At 45.4% G+C, this 23018-nt stretch overlaps 1 protein-coding gene across 4 annotated transcripts in view; it reads right to left on the reverse strand.

Annotated features, from left to right (window-relative positions):
* The window catches only part of KCNIP1 (potassium voltage-gated channel interacting protein 1), a gene marked incomplete at both ends in the record, with an annotated part of 348648 nt that overhangs the window by 71056 nt on the left and 254574 nt on the right, over nt 1-23018 (reverse strand). The gene's annotated exons all lie outside the window — the stretch shown is intronic.

Below are 23018 nucleotides of genomic sequence, written 5' to 3' on the forward strand. Positions count from 1 at the left end.
AGTAAAACTGGGGTCCAGAGAGATTAGGTGACTTGCCTAAAATCATATTCATTCCATCTTTTCCTGCTTTACAATGCAAAGCTAGAAAGAGTATTCTGGATCATCTAAATTCATTCATTCGTTCAATCATTCAACAAATATGGATCACCCACTCTGTGCCAGGATCAATGCTGGGGTCTGGAGGGAGCTCAGTCCCACGGCTTCCAGAGTCAGTGGGATAGGTAGACATTAGATGGAGATGACAAATCCATGTGATGGGTGCTGAGAGAGAAGCAGAAGACCCAGAGGACCATGACACAGGGGCACCCAAGTCCAGCCTGGGAAGGGTTCTCCAAAGAGGTAAGACTAGTGGAACAACTTCACCCAGGATTCCTACAGAAGGACCCAGTCAGAAGGGTGGCCTAATAGCTCTTCTTCCAGGGCCTCTGGCAACCCCAAGCCCAGCTGCCCAGCAGCAAACATGGCACAGTGCTCAACTAGCCAGGCTGCAAGTGGGCCTCCTTTAGATACCTGGAAACGATTCCCACATAGCATGTCAATGACTGACCACAGTCACCGGGGCTCCTTGGCATCAGACACCGTGGATAATGTTGAAACATCAGTGCCTGGCATGGACTAGGCACTAATACATATTTGTATTCCCTTCCTCCCCTGCCATGATTCCCCAACTCTGTCTGGTTCCTGGGTTCTGATACCTTAACTGGGCTCTCCCACTGCATGCCACAGTCTCTTTATATGGAAGAAAAATCAACGCAGGAGAGCAATCACTGATATGGTCAGGGTCAGGGATTTCTAGGGCTGACTCATTGCTTAATGACAAGGGGCAAGGCAGTGGCCCAGACCAGGGCAAGCCACCTGCTCCACGTCAAACAACAGAACCAGAACTTGGACCCAGGACTCCTGACTTCAGTTTGGTGGTATTTCCCTTTTCCTAACAGAGCCCAGTGGGGAACTTTTTAGGAGATTCTCTTACACTAGGCGGGAGGTCAGGATGCTGTAGAAAGTGATTTTTGCCCATAGATTAGCTTCCTGTTTGCCCAACTTTGCTTCACCTACTCCTCAGGAACCTTGCTGCAGAGGGACTCTGTGACTTGCCCCATCAGCTCAATGCTTAGCCCCTCAGAAGTTTCTCCTTTTAAGCTTCATCTTCAGGGAAAAGGGAAGCAGTTTCAAGGAAAGTCATATATTGCTCTTGGCATCCCCACATCTATCCCGTGATTGTTTTTCTAGGGGTGAAACCTGTGACTCAGAGTGGCCAGTAGCATCCTAGGGTCCCCTCACAGTGATTAGCTCTGGGAAGGGCACATGACTTGATCACTATGAACGTTTGGGATTCAGTTACATGAGCCAAAAAGTCCCTTTAACTTAAGCAATTTTAAGATAGTTTCTCTGTTATTTGCAAGCTGAAGAGTTCTGAATGATGAAATAATAATAATAGTGACTGACATGAATTGAGTGCTTACTTTGTGCCAGATACTGTTTGAGTTCTTACTTTTGTGAACTTATTTAGTATTTGCTGCAACCTTATAAATACGTAATATTGTTATTCTTACATTGGGCCTGGTGAGGTTAAACAACTCACTGTATAAAGGGGACCTGGCAGGTGGGTGATGGGTCTGGGATTTGAACCTGGGCAGCCCAGCTCTAGAGCCCATGTTCTCGACAGCAATGCAAGCCTATCCCTAGGTGTATATTCTTTTCAGTTAGACCCCAAAGGCCCTCTTTTCCATTTGCTGGTCTTGTAGAGAGGCAGTTCCTCTCCCATCTGCTCAAATTCTTGGGAAGGATCAGATCAGTATCATGAGGTTCCCGTGGAGGAGGCAATTTGCTTGTGCAAATATTATACCCCAGAGGCCTGCCCACCACACTAAGCCTGCACTTCTGTCATTAAAGGATGTATTTCTCTGGATTATTAATAATAATCGTAACTTAAATAATAATAGCTTTTACACGTTGAATACCTGCTATGTTCCAGGACCTCTTTTAAGCACGTTGTACACATTATCTCATTTAATCCTTAGAAAACGGGAAAGTGCAGTCAACGATGGTGCTCAAGGTCACTGAACTTGGAAGTATTCTTGTCCTCACAGCCTGTTGGAGGACATACCCTGACTCCTGGGCCTCTTGGACCTATGATCGCCTAGAGGGAGAAGTGGGCAGAGGCCCAGTGAACCGGCAACCCAAGATAGGCCAGAATGACCCATCTGCTGCAACCACAGCTGTGAGGCACGGAGGAAAACCAGTTCCCCACTCCCTGGGGATACCTCTTGGTCTGATGGAGGAGATCAAGAGTGAAAGGACAGAAAGGACTCCTCAAGGGCCAGCAACTAGCAGAAGAGACCAGGTGAAAATACCCCAAAATGTTAGCTGTGGCTTTCTCTGCTGTTGACTGATTAGGAATACTCATCTTCATCTGTATTCTGCCATATAGTTGCTAAATTGTCCATAATGAGCATGACTTATTTTTATACTCATAAAGAAAATGACGTGAAACAACAGCCCATTATGAAAATTAATACAGGATTCTCCAATAAAAGGAATCCAGGTTCATTGGAGAAATGGCTGATTCTAGGGCTGGGGTAGGAAATATATAAGATGAGCCTAGAGCATCTTGTATTGCCAGAAAGTAAGGAAGTGCTCAAAAAACCAACAAAAAAAAACGTACAATGACGGGGGTATGTCAAAGACGCACAGGAACCAACTGAGAGAGCTCCCAATGGCCAAACAATTTGAGCAACAAAAAAGGTAAAATAATACTGGATTATAACCCAAAGTATAAACATAAATACCCATGAGTCCATACTAATATAAAGAAGTCCCTTGTGCCGGAGAATTCCAAATAATTGATGTAGATACTCCACCCCCAAGGAGGTGGAGCATAACACCCCAATCCTTAGGTGCGGGCTATGCGTGGCAACTTCCTTCCAAAGAAAACAGTATGGAAAAGGGGAGGGAGAGAAGCTTTACGGAAGAGAAACCTGACAAACACTACCTCTGCCAGGTGATCAAAGTCAACATCATGATAAGCCATGCTGATTGTATCCTTGGTGGTCTTCCTCCCGAAAGCCAGTCAGAGCATGAGGAAAACTTCAGATAAGACCCAACTGAGGGACATTCTACAAAACTACATGGTAACGCCTGGAAACTGTCAGTCACAGCCAAGAGGAGCCTGAAGGGACAGGTGACTAAACGTGGTGTGGTAGCCTGGATGGGATCCTGGGACAGAAAAAGGACATTAAGTAAAAACTAAGGAAATCTGAATTAAGTATGGACTTCAGTTAATAATAATGGAGCAATATCGGTTCATTAATCGCGACAATGCGAAGGTGAGATGTTAATAGTAGGGGAAGCTAAGTGGGGGGTATATGGGAATTCTCTACTAGTTGTGCACATTTTCTCTAAATCTAAAACTATTCTAAAATAAAAAGTTTATTTAAAAAAGTCCGGAACAGGGAGTACTGCGGCAGTGGTAGCAGATGGGTGTGAAACAGGCTTGGGATGATCACTCAGCCCCAGTAGCAACTCAGCTGGAAGGAGAAACTGCTTAACTTCCAGTGACTTTAACGTTGCCTTTGTTTCCTTAGAAAAACCTGGACGTCTGTAAATAAGTCTCTTAGCTGGACTAGAAGGGAACAAGGTTATTGTATCTAACTGGCCTCTCCCCAAGTCCCACAGAGATCTCCTGGCAGTTAAATTCATTAACTTGGTATTTTCTAATGATTAACACTGATCAATAATCTGCTGGATCTGGTCCTTAAATCGACTCCCCCATTAATAAGAATGAAAGCACCATTTTATTATCAAGCCCTGGACCTTTTGCAGAAAAGGCTTCTGGGGTTTTGGGCTTCCATTCCCACTGCTGCATATCAGGTTAATTAAAACTCCCACTCAGGTCCCCCAAGCCTCATGCTTGTGACTTGGAACAATATTAGCTGGAGGGAAAGACTTCTCGAAAAATGGGTTAGAATCTTTCACTCAGTGAGGCACTCTGTTATTAAGTCAACTAAGTTTTATTGAGAACCTACTAAGTGCTCCAGTCTCTGCTCAAATGACCCCTCCTTAGAGAGACCCCACCCACTTTACCACTTTATCTAAAATGTCACTGCCGACATGCTCTCTGGCTGCTGTTTTCGTTTTCGTCACTACTCGATAATATATTTAATGTACTTTCTCACTGCTGTTTTTTTTTGTTTTGTTTCCCTACTAAATCGAAAGCCCCGCGAACGATTAATCCTAAAGGTGATGGAGGGCCGTGGAAAGTAGCATGGTAGGACTTGTGTTTTGGAAAGATGACTCTGCCTGGAGTGTGTGGACAGGACTGGAGCAAGGTGTAGACAGAGTTGGAGGAGGGTATAGACAGGACTGGAGGAGAGGGCAGGAATGAATGCACACGGCCAGGGGAGGCAGTTCAGAGATCTGGTGAGACTGCATGGTGTTGATGGGATAGAGAGGAGAGGAAGGTTGCTGCAGGTGCCAGGAGCTAGAATGGGCAGGGCTTCTGGAATGACTGGGTCTGGGTGGAGAAGAGGGAGATTTAGAGGATGACTCTCAGGTCTCCGGCTTGAGTACCAGTCCACTGAGGCTGGGGACACTGGGGAAGGACACATGGGGAGACGACCTGAGATCAAATGTTATCGTATTTCCTGGGAAAGGGGCATTTGATGTGGAATACAGAAAGTTCTCTTTCTGTTCTTCTAACTCTGATAGAACCCCCAACTCCTTGTCTTCTATAGGAGAAACCCTGGAGAGTGGGACTGAAATCTGCATTAGCTGGCCTCATGTACAAGCTGGGTGGGGAGAGAACACTGGTGGGAGTGAGGGGGAGGTGAGGTGGGAAGTGATGCTCAGGCCACCTGCCTCCTGGCTCCTACTCAAATGTGATGTAGCACAACTTCATCTGGACCCCTCGGATCGGCATGGGGGGAATGAGCAAGTGGGTGGACACGCAATACAGCCCTTTCTGTTGAATTGCAAAGAGATGAGGAGGGTGTAATATAGGGTGGGCAAGCCGTAACGCACGTGCCTTTTCAGCCTCAGCCCCTTTCTTATCGCAGAGCTCAGGGTCCTCTGCTAGGTCAGGGAACACAGCTGCTGAAGGCTCCAGGTGGAGGTACAGGGCCCACCTCTAACCACTCTGCTTACAGTCTTAAGACTTCCTCCTCCTGATTCTACAAAGAAACCACGATGGCTCTATCATCGTGATTCACCTACTCCCAGAACCTTGGAGGGATCTTCAAGGGCATTAGTGTCATCCCCTTATTTACAGGCCAGGAGAAGGCAGACATGCCTCAGCCAAGGTCAGACAGGAAGTTGTGATGGATGTGACCTTCCAAGTCACGTACGTCATTGTACACACATGGACAAACAGTCATGTGTCCCCACATCCATGGATATGCGCTCTCAGGGAAACACACATACAGACCCTTTCTCGGACTCCCTCTATGTGCTTCAGGCCATGGACAACCCCAAAATGTGTAACTCCAGCCTTGTCTGACCTCTCCTCTGAGCTCCAGACTCATCATCAGCTGCCTGCTCAGTATCTCCACCTAAATGGCTAATAGGGAGCTTAAACATAACAGGTTCAAAACCAAACCCTTGATTGCTGTCTCCTCAAAACTGCTCCCAAGTAAATCTTCCAGAAAGTGACAACTACCTCATGTCAAAAACCTAGGTGTCATCTGAAGAGTCTTCTCTTTTCTTTACCTCTCCAGTCCCCATGCAAATGCTCAGAGGGACCTGTTGGCTCCATCTCTGAAATATATCACAAATCTGTATTTGTTAACCTGCCTTGGTTCTCTAGCAAAGTGATCTTCCTGTATGAACAGTTAGCCCGTGCTGGTTCCATGTCTAGGACACACCACAAAGAAGGAGCAAGGGGCAGCCAAGGGCAGGGGTCACTGAACCCTGCTGGTGGTGGCGGGGAGCGTATAGACCAGGCATAGCCCAGGGCTCCACCTTGGTGGGTCTCTGGGGGCCAGGTGGAGAGGAAGCAAGAGAGAGCCTGGCCCACTCTCACCACTTTCAGATTCTCTAGCCGAGAGGCAGAGGCCAAGCGCAGGGCAGAAATCCACATGTGTGTGGAACAGGAAAGCTGGGGCAGAGGCCCTGGGCCTGGAGTCCTGATCTCCTCTTACGTTGGGTCTTTAGCTGCCACCCAGCTAGCTGGGGAGAAATGTAAGGGCAAATATCCACTAACTGGGCTTCTCATTACAGAAACTATCCATCAGATGCATTATGCTCTCAACTCCAACTGGCCCTGCCCTGGGATCTGCTTTAAGCAGACAAATGACTGCCTTGTATAAAAATCATTGTCCTTTAAATATTAAGCGGAAAACGTTTTCCGTTTTCTTTGACGTGGTTTTTATTGTATCTTGAGGGGCAAAGACTTCCAATTTCAAAATGGAAATCATTGAGAAACATGACTGAATTTGGGAAACAGTTTTACAGCCAACGGTTCTGGACTGTGTCAGAAGCTCTGAAATCTATAAATAGATCTATAATTCATTCAAACATTTTGGAGATCTGAAAAGTGACTGGGTCTCACTTTGTCATGCACCTGACTTAGAGCGCCCTGTCACTTCAGGTCTGTAACGTTCTACGTTCTTTTAGGACTAGGAACAACTTGAGATAAGCTTATTTCCTTGTACCTTTCTCCACACTCTTCCCACCTCAGTGGGTCATGGGCAGGATTAAATGGGCTAGTGTGCATCAAGACATAGGCCAGAGTGGCCAGTGAATAGTAGGTCTTATCATCATTCTCATCTTGGGACCCCAAAGGGGCCAAGAAAAAAATCTAGGGGATTACTAGGAGATGAACAGCAGAGTCGTGATGAAATGGAAGTAATTCCAATAGTAAAAGCTCTTCTCTCAAGGTCAAAGTTCTGAAAGGCGATTAAAGCATGGAACAAAAAGGCAAGGAGTCTGGTTCAGAGTCTGGTTTAAGATAAAAAACAGAAGGTTCCCTGTGCTGTGCATATTAGTTCTTCATTCCCCTCCACATACTTTGGAACATGCAAGATATTTTCAGCCATGCAAGACTCTGGGTGAGCCTTCAGGAAAGAATTCTCTAAAGAAACAAGGAAAAAGGAAGAAGGGAATTCTCCAAAAAGTGTCAACCATGCTTCTCTCTGGGTGGCAGGAGTTCAGGTGACTTGTTTTTCCTTCTCTCTAATCCTGTGTATTTTCCAAGTTCTCCTTAATGAACACAGATTGCATTCATAACAAAACCCCAGGTTTCCTGCATTCTCTCTTGTGTTTCCCCTGCACCCTCCCACACCTTTGTCATGAGTCCTTTGGAAATATCCTGGGCTTCCCTGGTGGCGCAGTGGTTGAGGGTCCGCCTGCCGATGCAGGGGACACGGGTTCGTGCCCCGGTCTGGCAGGATCCCACGTGCCGCGGAGCGGCTGGGCCCGTGAGCCATGGCCGCTGAGCCTGCGCGTCTGAAGCCTGGGCTCCGCAGCGGGAGAGGCCACAGCAGTGGGAGGCCCGCATACCACAAAAAAAAAAAAAAAAAAAAAAAAAAAGGAAATATCCTAATTTGGGTTCCCATCTGTTTCTTGTTGGGATCCTGAGATGCACTTCCCTTACATAGAACGTAATTGTAACCATGAAGAGAGCAAAGCAAAACAGTGTCATGAAATTCTAGTGAGAGGTGGCTGCTTGTCAAAGGCTTTTAAAGCCCTGCTTGCCTTATTTTGGTTATTAAAAAAAAAAAAAAAGTGGATGGGGAAGACTAGCTTGTATTTGAGAAGTGTTAGAGGCATGCCAGCAAGAAATACAACTTGTCTTCGAAGTACACAGAACGGAAAGAGAATATGGCCCATGTGTCTCAATGTTTTTGACGCTGGGCCCCTGCACCACCTAAACGATCTCACGTATCACAGACCTCGTGTTTCTGGAAACATCAGCTTAGAGGGCTGCTCCGGTTCTGCCTGTTGTGAGACTGTCGAGTTTGTAGGATCCCAGGGCCCAGACAAGAGAACCTGAGAAGTGTTATGTGTTCAGACCCATTGTGGAAGACATTGTTGTCTTGGAAATTTGGGACTGATGCAGCCTTTGGTGTGACCCTTCTCAAGGCAAATGTGATCAAGTCACTGGCTCTATCCATTTTTTCCGACATTCACTCTCTCGCTTCCTCCTTCACTCACTCACCAGATACGTCCCACATTCCTGCTGCAGCCCTGCAGGTGCCATGCTGGACGCTGTGGCCTCAGTGGAGCACAAGACAGACCCTATCTTGGCTCCCCACCAGCAGCAAGAAGGGAAGGTCTTTATACACGTGGGAGGTGCCCCGTAATCTGCCCCTCCCCCTCCGCTTCTAAAACCCATCTCCTGCCATGTCTAAGAAAAGTGATGGCTGGAATGACATCCCGTACTCTTTTGCCCTCTATAGAATCCCCCAGGCTAATTTTTTTTTTTTTTTGTCACTGTGCTTTTGCCTGTACTGATCCTTTTGCCTGCAATGTCACTCCTTTAGGCCCAGCTCGGGGGACCTTCTCCATCAAGGAGCCTCCTTAGAGACCTCTTGGATGGCCCCCTATGGGGGCTCCTATTCCAGCGGTTACCACGTTCGAGGCCTCGTCTATTTCCTTCCTGGGGTGTGCTCCCCAATGAAGGAGATGTGAAGCCAGGGAACCCCAGATATGCTGGCTGCAGGGTCAGGCCCAGAACTGTCACAAGGACTGAAAATAAAAGTTAATTCTCGGATACTTCTTGCACACCTGAGTCTGTGCACTGAAATTCATTCCTGGAAAAGCGGGAGGAAGCTTTTCACAGGGCCTGGCTCATATACATGCCCTGTAACTGAACGGAGCTGCTGCCCATTATTAGGACAGGGCTCCCAGGGGCTTGGAGGGGCTGACAGGCCATGTCCTCCTTGGCCCTTCCCCTCAGAACTGCACTCCTCTGGCTGCTTCAGGAAGTCAGGATGGCCAGAGGCCAGAGCTCTGAGGCTTGCAGTGGGAGGAGAAGGCCCACAAGGTCAGTGCCAGGCTGCTCTGCCCGCGCTCTTCCCCTCACTCCAGCTCCTCCACACCAGCCCTTTGGGGCCCCAAGGCCTTTCCAAGCCCAGCCCTTGTTCCAACCACCCACAAGCTTTCTCCCAAATGCAGATCTTCTGCCCTGTGGCAGCGTCATTGGTCAGCGAGCAAGACGACTGACTGCTCTGAGAGGGACCCACTTCCAGCATGGGATTTTCCCCACAGCAGGAGCACGGGAATTAACTGTGCTATAGGTGAGGGGACAGTGTTCCTCCAGGAAGCATGTCAATTCTCAGAGCACAATGGCGATCAGAAGAGGAGTGAAAATAGGGTTGAGATCCCAGCCACAATATGTGCCTGTTTTTATCACACTGAAAGCCAAGTCCCGCACCTGCCAACCCCAACTCTGACACACCACGGAGGGACAAAAGCAGTCTGGGCTACCTGAAAACGGAGAAGGAGTCAGCTCTGGAGAACTCACTATACTCCAAAAGGCCATCAGCACACCCGGGACCTGTTTAGTGACGGTGGGCACAGTGTTTGGGGCTGGCCTTTCTGGGCAGAGCCACCTGAGAGTATAAGCAAACGTAGCCAGGTGGAGGTAAAGCTATTTTTACATGAGAGGGAGGGAGGGAGGGAATATGAGAGAACAGTGAAAATTGAGTGGAGGAGAAATTCAGTCTTGCCACCTAAAGCAATGCCCCACAGTGACTTATGACCTCTCCCGCCTTGCCTTCCAAGTGGTACCTCCCCCAGAGCGCATCTCACCAGGCTGAGTGTGACCTGCTTGCTGACATCAACAACCATCAGTCCTATGTAGTTTTCATACAGCCTGATCCCAATACATGCCAACTTCATCTAACGCACAGCTAAGAGAGATTTCTCCTAATGTTGGAGAAAAAAAATGACCTTTGTTGGATGCATTTTGAGTTGGTATCTTTTCATGTATTATGTTTTAAGGATGATTCAGGGAATCTCAAGAGTAATTTTGATTATGTCCAGTTGTTACCTTTGGTCTGACTCCAGAGCCACTGAAGTCATTATTTTATAAACTTCTTTATTGTTAACTTACAAGTCCTTATTATTGTTATAAGTGGTGATGATGCAAACTCCATCCCTGTTTATTTTTGAATTGTTCCAAATTTCAGATGAACATGTTCCAAAATAAGGGTTTTATGATACCCATTATAAAGAGAGCTCAGAACCAGACTGTGTTCACGTCATCTTACTACATTCCAAAAAGCCACAAAGAACATTTCATACCATTAACCAGATAATGTTAGTGCAAGTCATGTACCTAAATGTGAAACTACTGACTCTAAGAATACTCTGGAAATGAGTTAACACTGGAATAATCGTCACCAACAAATGACTACCCTAATTTAACCACAGGTCGACTTGAGCTCTATCCAGATGCTTGATACACAGGTAAGTCATGAATAATATCTGCACAGCAAAGAGGAATGAACAAACCCAACAGTAGCTGGAATGAGCACTCTGTTTTAAATATGTTTTACCCTCATTAAATGCATTAATATTCATGAGTAAATGATTATATATATGAATTTCCTATGGTAATGACCCAGATTCAGCCAATCCTCCCTCTTTTTAAATGGATACCCAGCATCAAAGTACAGCATGATTTTATGGTGACCAGAGAAGTATACACAGTTTTACAAATTTATTACCTCTTTGTGAACATGACTGGAATGTGAGTTCACTCAGGGTTTCAGGTGCAATTTACCCTTTGGGCTGTCCCCATGCACTGAGCCACAGAGCCAGGCTCGTGGTGGGTGCTTGGCAACATTTGACAAATGGTTCCACCTGAGGCCCAGTTGCCACTCTCCATCAGTGTGCCTCCGAGAAGTCCTCCTTTTGGCTTAAGATAAGTGGAACTGGTTTCTGTTACTTGGCATCAAATTAGAGATTTTTATGTGCACCCACAGCATGAGTCTGGATTGGGCAGAGAGGGTCTCACAAATTATGGCGCAAAACCCCAGGTCAAACCCAGAGGTAGCCTTGCAGATCCAAATTTTACGACGATGATGAAGAGTGAGAAGGAGGAAGCAAAGGAGGGGATACGCTCATTTTGCCGCTTCCTGCTCTTTGCCAAGGTCACACCTGGTATCAGGAAGACCTCTCCCACTCTCCAGGTACACACAACAAGATGCGAAATTCTGCGTCCAGAAAACTCTGACAAACGCCATCCCTCTTGACCAGCATTGACAGAAAAGGGGTCCAGAGCTGGGCTGCCTTTCCTTCACTTGCTAAGCAGCAGTCCTGTCTGCCTTCCAGCCCTGCCTGGCTGGGGCTCTGCCTCCGAGACACCCGGCAGTCTTGCTCCCCACTCCTGCCCCCGGGAGTGGGAAGGGCACTGGGCACTCTGAACACAAGCCCAGACGTTCACTCCTCCTACACCCCTCACCCCACCTCCCTGCAATCTGGTGTGTGTTCTCTCATCCCAAGCAAACAAAACTAAGAAAGAATATCTGGGCATATTAATGTCTAGAGCCAACCTAAATGGCTGTAAGCTTCTGGAAGGCAGGGACTGTGCCTTAGTTTTTGTTTTTTGTGGGGTTTGGGGGGGAGCAGTGTAGGGAGGGGGGATGCAGAGTGGTGTCAGGAAAAGTACTCAGGCTTTGCTTAACCAGTTCCAGCTTCCCCATCTGTAAAATGGGAATGCAGCAACTATCTTTCCATGGGGATGTTTAATGATAAAAAGAGAGAAGATATATGTAAAGCCAGTGGTACATGCCTGCCATGTCGCAGGCATATAAATAGTAGATGGCAGCCCCTCCCTGCCCCAGCAGGTACCCTCGAGTTTGATAGCTAACGTCACTCAGACAAGCAAGTGTGAACACCTGCTGGCTTTTCCAACCCACCCGTCTGCTTTCCTCCTGAGGAGGCAGTGCCCCTCTTCCTCTGTGTCTGGCCTCCTCAGTGACTCCAGGTCCTCTCTTCCTGGACCCTGGGAACCCCCTTCCCCCAACACACCACCAGGGACTGCAGCTCTACCCTTCGCTTTGTCTCCCGCCCTCTCTCCTCCCCCACATCCAGCCCCCTCCCCCATCACTCACCCTGACAGCCACAAGCACCTATTTATTTGCCGACTAACTTCTTGGTGGTTTAATATCCCCTTGAATTACTGTACGATCTCTTTCAAGTTATATTTGATTATTTTTCACATTTAAAAACATGAACACAATTACCCAACAATGGCACGTGCCATTACCGTCAGAAATAAAACAGTATTGCAATATTATCTATGCCTCTTAGACAAGGGCTCAGTCCCTGGAAATTATGTCTCCAGCATGGAGTGAGATCTGTCGTGATAGGTACCATATAAATGCATACGAGACAATAGATAGTTACAAAGGGAGAAGATGCTGAATAATTAATCCACTCGCCTCTCCAGGAATGTTCTTTATAAATCTGTCCCAGGCGTTCATTTTTTTTTAACAGAAGCAAATATTTAAAAGTAAAAAATAAATTATGTCCAGGAAGGAGAGATATAAAAAGAAAAATCAGTGGGAGAGAGATAGAAGATTATAGATGGTAAGCGTTCCAAGATATCTGTAACATCAACCGGATGGCACTTGCAAAGGAGATGGATGAGGTGAGTCAGGATTTGTCTGGGATCAGATCTAAGCACTGGGTATTCATGCTGGATTAATGTTATGGACGTTTTACCTGGGCCCAAGTTTATGCATAGTTGGAGAAGGAAAAACCCACCAGGATGCATTTAGAAAAATTCTAGAAATTTCCCTTCCCTTGACACTACTGGATTTCCAAGAGTCTCAGGATTTTATGTGATCCAATCCAAATTTGGCTTTGATTTGCATCCCTCCCTTGAGGGGTATTTATTACCTATCAAAGTGACTTGTCTGATCTCTGGCAGCTGTGACTGTTGGAAAGTTCTTCCTACAGAGACCAGAGTTGTCCCTCTGAGACCCACCTTTCCCTAGTTGTACTCCCAAGAGCCAAGAAGATCCCAAGTCCTCCGCCCCTCAGATATATTACCAGAGATCATGTCCCACCCACCCCTTCTCCTGGTTAGTGGGCCTAAAACTCCCCAGATCTGAAATTCTTTTGGGTTCAGAAAGTTCCTTTTAAAATATACTCCTTGTACCAGTTACTCATAGCTTAGTGGGAAATATGGTGGTTATTCTCTTTGTTTATTTCGAATCTACATTCTTTATCAGACATACGCTTTGCAAATATTTTCTCTCACCCTGTGGCTTGCCTTTATCCTGTTCTTAAAAATATCTTTTGGAGCACAAGTTACAAATTTTGATGAACTTCAATTTACTAATCGAGTGATGGTAAGAAAATCCTAAATTGGCAATTTCTTTAAAAGTTAAGCATTCACTTATCATATGATCCAATAATTCCAACACCTCTCTTGGTATTTTCCCAAGAGAATGAAAGTATTTGTCTATATAAAGACTTACACATGAATATCAGAGTAGCTTTATTTGCAACAGCCAAAAAATTGGAAATAACCCAAATGTCCATCGACAGGTGAATGGATAAACAAACTGTGGTACATCCATACAAAGTAACTACAATACTACGTAGCAATAGAAAGGAATGAAGTAGTCAGCTAGGTAATAACATGACAATCTCAAAGTAATCATGTTGCGTGAAAAAAGCCAGATAAGAAAGAATACATATATAAAATTCTAGAAAATGCAAACTATAGTGACAGATAAGTGTTTGCCCCAGGTGGAGAATGACAGGATGGGGAGGCATGGAAGGAGGGGAATAAAAAATGGCATGGGGAAACTTTTGGGGTGATGGCTATATTCATATCTTGATTGTGGTGGTTTCATAGGTACAGCCAGATGTCAAAACTAATAAGACGTCACCGTTTAAATATGTACAGTTTCTTGGACTTCAATTATACCTCAATATATCTGTTTTTCAGTGCACAAACTAAACAGACAGTCCTGGAGGAGAAAACACTTTGATAGCAGGCAAAGGCAAATATACTTGAGAGGAGGGGAAGATTGAGCACACGTTGAAATCAATCTTATCCCCATATGTATTTTTATTTTGCATAATTTATTTGCATAATGTATTCACTCAACTACTGACGGGTATTTAAGTTGTATCCAGGGTTTTTTTGCTGTTGTAAATGATGCTGCAACAAATATCCTTGCATATGTCTCTTAAAGGACTTACTCAAGAATTTCTCTGGGGTAAATACTGAATAGTGGCATTGTTGGGCCATTTTGGGGTCATATTCAACTTTTCTAGGCATTGCCAAACTATTTTAGAAGGTTAGTATACTAATTTGCTTTCCCACCAGGAATGTATAAGAGTGCCTGTTGCTCCATATTCTCACCAATTCTTTATAAATTTCTTAATTCTTGTCAATCTAGTCATTGTGAAATCGTGTCTCATTGTGTTTTTTAATTTTTAATTTTATATTGGAGTATAGTTGATTAACAATGTTGTGTTAGTTTCAGGCATACAGCAAAGTGATTCAGTCAGTACCTGTATCTATTCGTTTTCAAATTCTTTTCCCATTTAGGTTGTTACATAATACTGAGCACAGTTCCCTGTGCTATACAGTAGGTCCTTGTTGGTTATCCATTTTAAATATAGTAGTGTGTACGTGTCAATCCCAAACTCCCTAACTATCCCTCCCCCCTACCCTTCCCCTCTGGTAACCATAAGTTTGTTCTCTAAGTCTGTCTCACTGTATTTTAATCTGTGGTTTTCTGACTACTAATGAGGTTGAGCGACTTTGCCTAAAATTGTGACCCTTTAAATTCTTCTGTGACACTACCAAATGTAAAATTGATAGCTAGTGGGAAGCAGCCGCATAGCACAGGGAGATCAGCTCGGTGCTTTGTGACCACCTAGAGGGGTGGGATAGAGAGGGTGGGAGGGAGGGAGACGCAAGAGGGAAGAGATATGGGGACATATGTGTATGTATAACTGATTCACTTTGTTATAAAGCAGAAACTAACACACCATTGTAAAGCAATTATACTCCAATAAAGATGTTTTTAAAAAGTCAATAAATGTATTCTGACCATAAAAAAAATTCTTCTGTGAAATTATTTTTGATATCTTCTGCCCATTTTTTTATGGTGGAGTGTTTGTTTTCTTCAACTTAGTTCATAGGCCATGTTCATATATTCAGGATCCTTAGTCTTCTAAGTATCCAGAATATGTGCTTTGGTTATATGTGCTGCAAATAACTTCTCCCCCTCCATGGCTTATACTTTAACCCTCTTTAAAGTGTCTTTTGGTGGGGAGAGCTCTTAATTTTAATGAAGTCAAATTTATTCATCTTTTCCTTTATGGTCTGTACTTTTCATATCTTGTTAAAGAAATTCTTTCCTAACCTGGGGCCATACATATATTCTCTTATATTGTCTTCTGAAAGTTTTATCATTTTTCTTTTTCACATTTACGTGTTTAATTCACCTGGTATTGATTTTTATGTAGGGTATGAAGTAGGAGTTCAATTTAATTTCTTTTCCATTATTGATTACCAATAGTCCCAGCACAGTTATATAGAAGTCTTTTGTTTTCTCCACTGCTCTGCATGTCACATATCAGGTATCTGTATCTGTGGGAGTCTTCTTCTGAGCTATTGTTTTCCATTGTTCTGTTTGTTTATCTCTGTACAACCACACTCTCCTCACCACTCTTGCTTTATCCTAAGTCTTACTAATTGGTTGGATCAATTCTCCCATCACGTTCTTCCAAAAGTATGGCTGTCATTCTTGATTATTTGCATTTCCATAAACATTTTGGGAGTAGTTCTTAAAGTTCCCAAACCGTTAGAATGTTGATCAGAATTTCATCAAAATCATTTTCCACTTTGGGGTGAACTGACTTCTTTACTGTGTTGAGTCTTCCAGTCCAAGGTCATGGCTCATTCTCCCCATTTATATAGATCTTCCTTAAGGCCATCAATAAAATTTTCTTAATTCCTCCACAAATGTCTTGCACAACTTTTGTGAGATTATTCCTAGATATTTTAGGTGTTTAATATTCTGTTAAATGGTATTTTAAAAATTCCAGTTTCTATCTTTTTGCTCCTGGTGTTTGTTTTTTTGTCCAAAAATCTTGTTGAATACTGGAATTCTAATAGTATATCTTAGATTATTTGAATTTAGGCAAACATATCACCCATAAATAAGATTTTTTCTAATTCTTACACATTTTGTTGATTTCTTTCACCTTCCTTTGCTAGCTAGGATTTCCAAAACCACATTTAAAAGAAGGGATGTCAGTACCCCCAAACTTAAAGGGCATGCTTTCAATGATTCTTCCTTAGGTATGATGGTTGCTGCATGCTTTTTCCAAATATCCTTTAATAGGGTAAGAAAGTACTTTCTATTCCTGGTTTGCTATGTTTAAAAAGATAATGGACAGATGGTAGATTTTATCAAATGCTTTTACCTCACCCCATGTGTTGATGAGCACATGATTTTTGTCCTTTAATCTGTTAATGTAAATTTCTTGAAGTGACTTTCTAATATTAAACCAACCCTACATTCCTGAGATAACCTCAGGTTTTTTATGTTGCTGGATTCAGTTGTATAGTATTTTGTTGAGGATTTTTAAAAATTATGTATATCTACATGAGTGATATTAGCTTTTAATTTTCCTTTCTTGGTCAGGATTTGATGTCAAGCTTATGCTTGTCTCATAATAAGTTGCGAAGTGTTCCTTCTTAAAATTTTACTTGAATATGCATTACAATCAACTGGTAAAAGTGTCTGGGCCTGAGGTTTGTGTTGAGGAAAGGTATTCATCAGCTGATAATTTCTCTGAGGTTATAAGTTTTTAATTTCATCTTGAGTCAGTTTTGGAAAATCTCTATTTTTATAAAAATTTTTATATGTCCTATAAGTTTTCTAATTGCAAGAAGTTTGTTCAGAATATCCTCTTAAATCTTTTAGGATCTTACGATTCCTTTTTCCTTCCTAATTCCTTCCTATTTATGTGTTCTCTGCTTTTCTTGATGAATCTTTTAAAAAGTTTATCTAGTATTTTATTTATTTATTTACAAAAGTTAATTTCTGCTGTTATCTTTATTAGTTCCTTTTTTTTTACTTTCTTAAGATTTATTCTGTTTTTCTTTTTCTAATAGGTTGTCTACTTTGTTCATTAGTTTTCAGCCTCCCTTCTTATATAAGCATTTACGTCTTCAGGGCCAAGCTGCACAGAGCTGGGGGATTCCCTTGAGGCCTGAGGGTTGTCCTGCCTCAGCTCTGGGCCCTGCTTCACCATAATCACTGCAGCAGAGGTGCTTTTTGTTTTGTTTTGTTTTTTTAAACATCTTTATTGGAGTATAATTGCTTTACAGTGGTGTGTTAGTTTCTGCTGTATCACAAAGTGAATCAGCTATATGTATACCCATATCCCCATATCCCCTCCCTCTTGCGTCTCCTTCCCACCCTCTCTATCCCACCCCTCTAGGTGGTCACAAAGCACCGAGCTGATCTCCCTGTGCTATGCAGCTGCTTCCCACTAGCTATCTATTTTACATTTGATAGTGTATATATGTCCATGCCACGCTCTCACTTCGTCCCAGCTTACCCTTACCTCTCCCCGTGTCCTCAAGTCCATTCTCTACATCTGTGTCTTTATTCCTGTCCTGCCCCTAGGTTCTTCAGAACCTTTTTTTTTTTTTTTTTTTAGGTTCCATATATATGTGTTAGCATACGGTATTTGTTTTTCTCTCTCTGACTTACTTCACTCTGTATGACTGACTCTAGGTCCATTTATGATAAAAACCCTGCAGAAAGTAGGCATAGAGGGAACTTTCCTCAACATAATAAAGGCCATATATGACAAACCCACAGCCAACATCATCCTCAATGGTGAAAAACTGAAACCATTTCCACTAAGATCAGGAACAAGACAAGGTTGCCCACTCTCACCACTCTTATTCAACATAGTTTGGGAAGTTTTGGCCACAGCAATCAGAGAAGAAAAAGAAATAAAAGGAATCCAAATCGGAAAATAAGAAGTAAAACTGTCACTGTTTGCAGATGACATGATACTATACAAGACAATCCTAAAGATGCTACCAGAAAACTACTAGAGCTACTCAATGAATTTGGTAAAGTAGCAGGATACAAAATTAATGCACAGAAATCTCTTGCATTCCTATACAATAATGATGAAAAATCTGAAAGTGAAATTAAGGAAACACTCCCATTTACCACTGCAACAAAAATAATAAAATACCTAGGAATAAACCTACCTAAGGAGACAAAAGACCAGTATGCAGAAAACTATAAGACACTGATGAAAGAAATTAAAGATGATACAAACAGATGGAGAGATATACCGCGATACTGGATTGGAAGAATCGACATTGTGAAAATGACTATACTTCCCAAAGCAGAGGTTTTTGCTGAACTGGTTGTGACCTGAGGGCAAGGGCAGGCCAGGGTTTGAAAGAGTCAACTGGACCCTGGGCTGCCAGCTGGCTCCCTCTGCTGGTGGTCCCAAGTCTTCCAAAACCCTTTCAGTTTCTGATGGCTGCAAACCTCAGTCATCTTGAATTCTCTTTCCCTACCTTGTCCCCTGAGCACTCACTCTGTGACCTGCCTGGCTGCTGGGGACACGGGCACAAATCAGCACTAGTCTGGATGAGAGACGGGCACTCACGCTCCTGCTGTTTCTCAGCTCAGCCCCTTCTCCCCTCAGCCCTGAACAGATGCAACAGAGTTTTGACTGGCCTCTGGACTCCTCCACTCTGCTGTTCTCTCCCAGAAAAGCCAGACGGATGCTCCCAGATGTCAACATGTTCAGTCTCTGCTCAAAAGTCATACTGTGGCTTTTCCATTATGGTTTATCCCAGGAGATTGGATTTGGTTCCCTGTGCTGTACAGTAGGACCTTGTTGTTTATCCATTCTAAATGTAATAGTTTGCATGTACTCACCCCAAACTCCCAGTCCATCCCTCCCCCATGGCGACCACAAGTCTGTTCTCTATGTCTGTGAATATATGTCTATAAATGGAGTCACTTGGCTATATAGCAGAAATTAACACAATGCTGTAAATCAACGATACTTCAAAGAAAATAAAGTCTACTGTGGCTTGATCACTGACTGCCTTGGGCATTTGTCTGGCTGCTCCATGAGAGCAGGGACCTCGCCCCTTGTAGGCGCCACTAAGTCAGAGCCTGACATTGGGTAAGTGTGCGGTAAACATTTGCAGAAAGAATGGGAAAAAAGTGGCATTCAAGGGTCTTCATAATCTGGCCCCACCCTACTCTTCCCAAGACTTCTTTTCTTTTCTAAGGCTCTCCAGGAACTTTCTCCTGGAGCCAGACTTCTTTATCAGGAGAGAGAGGCAATGGCCCTGCTCTGGGTCAGCCCTGCTTGGCAGAGGTTTGTACTGACAGTTTATAGATGAAGAGGGTAAGGCTCAGGTAGGTTCAGCGACCCATCCAGTGAGGGCTGGTGAGTGACAGAGCCTGATCGTGCATAAGTCCCTGTATACATCACCTTGCTTTATCTCCAGAACAGCTCTGGGAGGGGCTGCTAATCTAATGTGCCATTTAGCAGGGGGAGGCATAACGTCCAGGGGGTTGAAGGCCTGGCCCATGGCCACCCAGCTGGCCAGGATCTGAGCCCCAAATCTGACTGCAAAGCTTTTATCTCCCGCCTCACCACTTCTTCCTACTGTGAGGCAAAGAAGCCACAAAAGCCCTGCAAGCCACACACTGAAGATGGTTGAACAGGCAGGGCCATGGTGCTAGAGAGGTTGAGATCTAGTGGGAAACTCACAGGAAAACTCACGTTCTCAGTCAGGGGAAAGTGAGTCTCACTTCCTGGTGCCTATTACAAACCGAGCCCTGGGGATGCAGTGGTGGTACACTGTGCTCCTGACTGCAGGAGACCCTGAGTCTAGGGGAGGAAGGTGTCCGACTAGAGGCCCAGCACAGACCAGCGGGATCCACCACATGGCAGGGCAGTGAGGAAACACAGTCAGAAGATCACAGAAGGCTGTGATCCTGGTGTGTTAGTTTCCTAGGGCCGCTATAACAAATTACCATCAACTTGATGGCTTAAGAGAACGCAAATTATTCTCTTACAGTTCTGGGGCCTGATGTCTGAAATCAGTCACTGGGCTGAGGTCAGGGTGTCGGCAGGGCTTGAAGCTCAGGAGAACCCATTTCCTTGCCCTTTCTAGCCCCCAGCTGCCTGCGTTCCTTGGTTTGGGACCCCTTCCTGGCATCATTCCAACCTCTAGTTCCCATCCTCACGTCTCCTTCTCCTCTGCCAGGCCTAACCTCCCTCTGCTTCCCTCTTATAAGGACCCTGTGATTACATTTAGGGCCCACCTGGGTAATCCAGGAAAGTCTCCCCATCTCCAGATCCTGAACTTAATTACATCTGCAAAGTCCCTTTTGTCATATCAGGTAATATCCACAGCTCACATCTGGGAACCGTTATTCAGACTCCCACACCTGGATTCACTACTTCTTAACTGGTTGATCCTGAGTAAGTCACTTTATCTCTCAGAGCCCCAGTTTCCTCCAGTAAAAGGGAGATAATAATCCCAATTGCAAGAAGGTCGTGGGTTTAAAGATGAAGTGGAATGATGTGAGCTATGATGCATTATGTAGAATATTGATTTTAATCACCGCATCTGACTTTGCTTCTCTCAGATCCATCCTCAGCCCTCGGCCCTGCTGGGCTTGATGCAGACACAGGTACACAAGTTTAAAAGCAAAATGAAGGGGACGGGGCTTGAGGTAAATTCCGTACGGAACTCCCCCGTGTCTGTCCTTTAGACCTGGCTGTGGGCAGGAGAGCACTGGCCTGTGGGCCCCGAGCCCTCACGCTGATAACGATACTGGGAAAGCAGGACTGGAGGCCGGTGGAGGCCCCCTGTTGCCCCCAGGTTTATTCAATGAACTGGGACCATTTAACAACAGTGCCCACTGTGAGAGGGGCAAGTGGGGGGGGCATTCCGTCTGCTTCCACAGGCTTTGGAGGTCTGTGACACTAGCAATGATGAGTATCAACTTCATGGCACTGTGTGCACGCAGTAAGTGCTCAATACATGTGGCCCCTCCCCTTTTTCCTCTTGCCCACCTGCTTCTTGAGGGCAACCCCTGGGCTCTTGATGTCTTTCCCTTCTTAGGTCTAGAAAGGAGCCATGAGGAGTGGCAGAGATATCAGCCCAGAGTCACCTGCAGCTCTGCTGCCCACTGGCCTGTGATCTGGGGCAATGGCTTAGCTGTCCTGTCCTCATGCACCTGACCGAGAGGAACTGAAGACACCTCCAGGGAGGCTGTGAGGATAGAGGGGGACGGGAGTGGCAGGGAGTAGGTGCTCCGCTCATAAGTGCCGGTGCTGATAGGAGAGCCTGTGCCTTGCCCTTCTCAGGGCTATTGCACTCTACAGGAGAGGCGGGGTGAAGACCCTGCCGGGGAGGACAGTCTGGCATGGGGAAGGGTTAAGGGCTGTGGGACTCAGTGGCATGCTCAGAGGACCTGAGTCACCTCTCACAGGGGCACCCTCGGCTAATGTGAGGACACTCATTTAGCCCACTTCACAGGCAGGAGGCATTCGGGCAGGCTGGGGCGAGCCTGGGTGCTGGGAGAGGCTGGAGGGGGACGGTCTGTGCGCCGGGTTAGGCTGGTCCTGCAGGAGGCGACACTTTGGGGTGCCCCACTCTGCCCTCTGCTCATGTCGTTCGTTTCCTCTAAGGGTTCTTCACCTTAGTCTTAACAGTAGCCACACCAATTGATCACCTTACAATCATTTTCAAAGAGACTTTTATAGTGCTTAAAAATGAGCTATACGTATGCTTGCAGGGCTTTCGTGGGCATCAAACTAGGAAATGCACAAGGGAGCAACCGGCCCCTGTTAGGAAACGCTGGGCATTTCAGTGACACCCCTCCCCGCAACACTGCAGGATCCAGGACGTCTGAGCCCTTTTTCCAAAGGCCTCCTTTATGCCAGAGGGTGGAGTGGTTTCTGAATAGAAACATCCCATCAATCTGATTTTGGGAAAACAAAGCCTACTGAAAGGCCGAAACAACCCCAAGAGGATGAGATTGCTTTTGAGTCTCGGCTGGGACCCAGGGGATCAGGCCTCCCCTACCCCAGCAGACGTGAGGATCCAGGGTCTGGGACAAGGTGTTGAGTGGATGGGGTCTCCCCTGGGAGACACCCACTGCTGTCTGTGGAAGGTCCTGCTGAGGTTCAGGCCATATCCTGGGGGCCAAACACACGCCTGGTCTTAGGGATATTTCATTTACTTTTCAGAGAGGGCATACTGGTCCAAATCCTGGGTTTCCTGCCAGGAAAGTAGCTTTGGTTGGGGGAGGCGTGGGGTTAAAGCTGGGGGTTTTGGAGGCATCTATCTCTCCCTTCAGCCCATATTGCCGATGGATACAGAACCCCCGGAGCAGCCACCCCAAAGCACCCTGGGAGAAATCATATGCAAGTCTTATGGGAGCACCTCTTTGTAAAGCATCCTGGGAACAGGATTCACATCCCTGGCATGTCCTGTTCCCTTAAAATCTAGAGAAAATGAATCTGCCTAGCTCTTCGGGGAAGCTGTCCCGAACTCCCTTCCAGGCAAGAGATGGCCCTGTCCACAACAGGGGCTCGGAACCACGGAGAAGGTGAAGGGGGTCAGGGCGAGGGTTAACAACCAGGTCCTGGGGTTGCACACACAGGTGCCTCTTGAGCCTTTGATGTTTTAGTGCCAGAAATGAAATGTCACTAGAAACCTGGCCTTACAGTGACGTCACAGTCCAACATCCCACATGCGCATTAACTGTCTAAGAGTTTAAAACAGTTTTAGACTGTCATTAACAGTCTAAAAATTGTTCCCATCGGCTGGAACTTTGATGTGAGGTGATGGGTGGGATACAGTGACAGGAAGAGACACTAAGCCAGGGGCGGGTGACATGGCTGGTGGGATGCCATGAGTTTGGAAACGGCCGAGGCTGCATGCCACAGAGGTCGAGGGTCTTTTGGAGTGCCCACGTGGGGTTGATGAGGTCCCCCAAAGTTGCCTGCAACCTTCCAAA

Source organism: Mesoplodon bidens (genome assembly GCF_964165515.1).
Source record: "Mesoplodon bidens genome assembly, chromosome: 4".
Classification (NCBI taxonomy): domain Eukaryota; kingdom Metazoa; phylum Chordata; class Mammalia; order Artiodactyla; family Ziphiidae; genus Mesoplodon; species Mesoplodon bidens.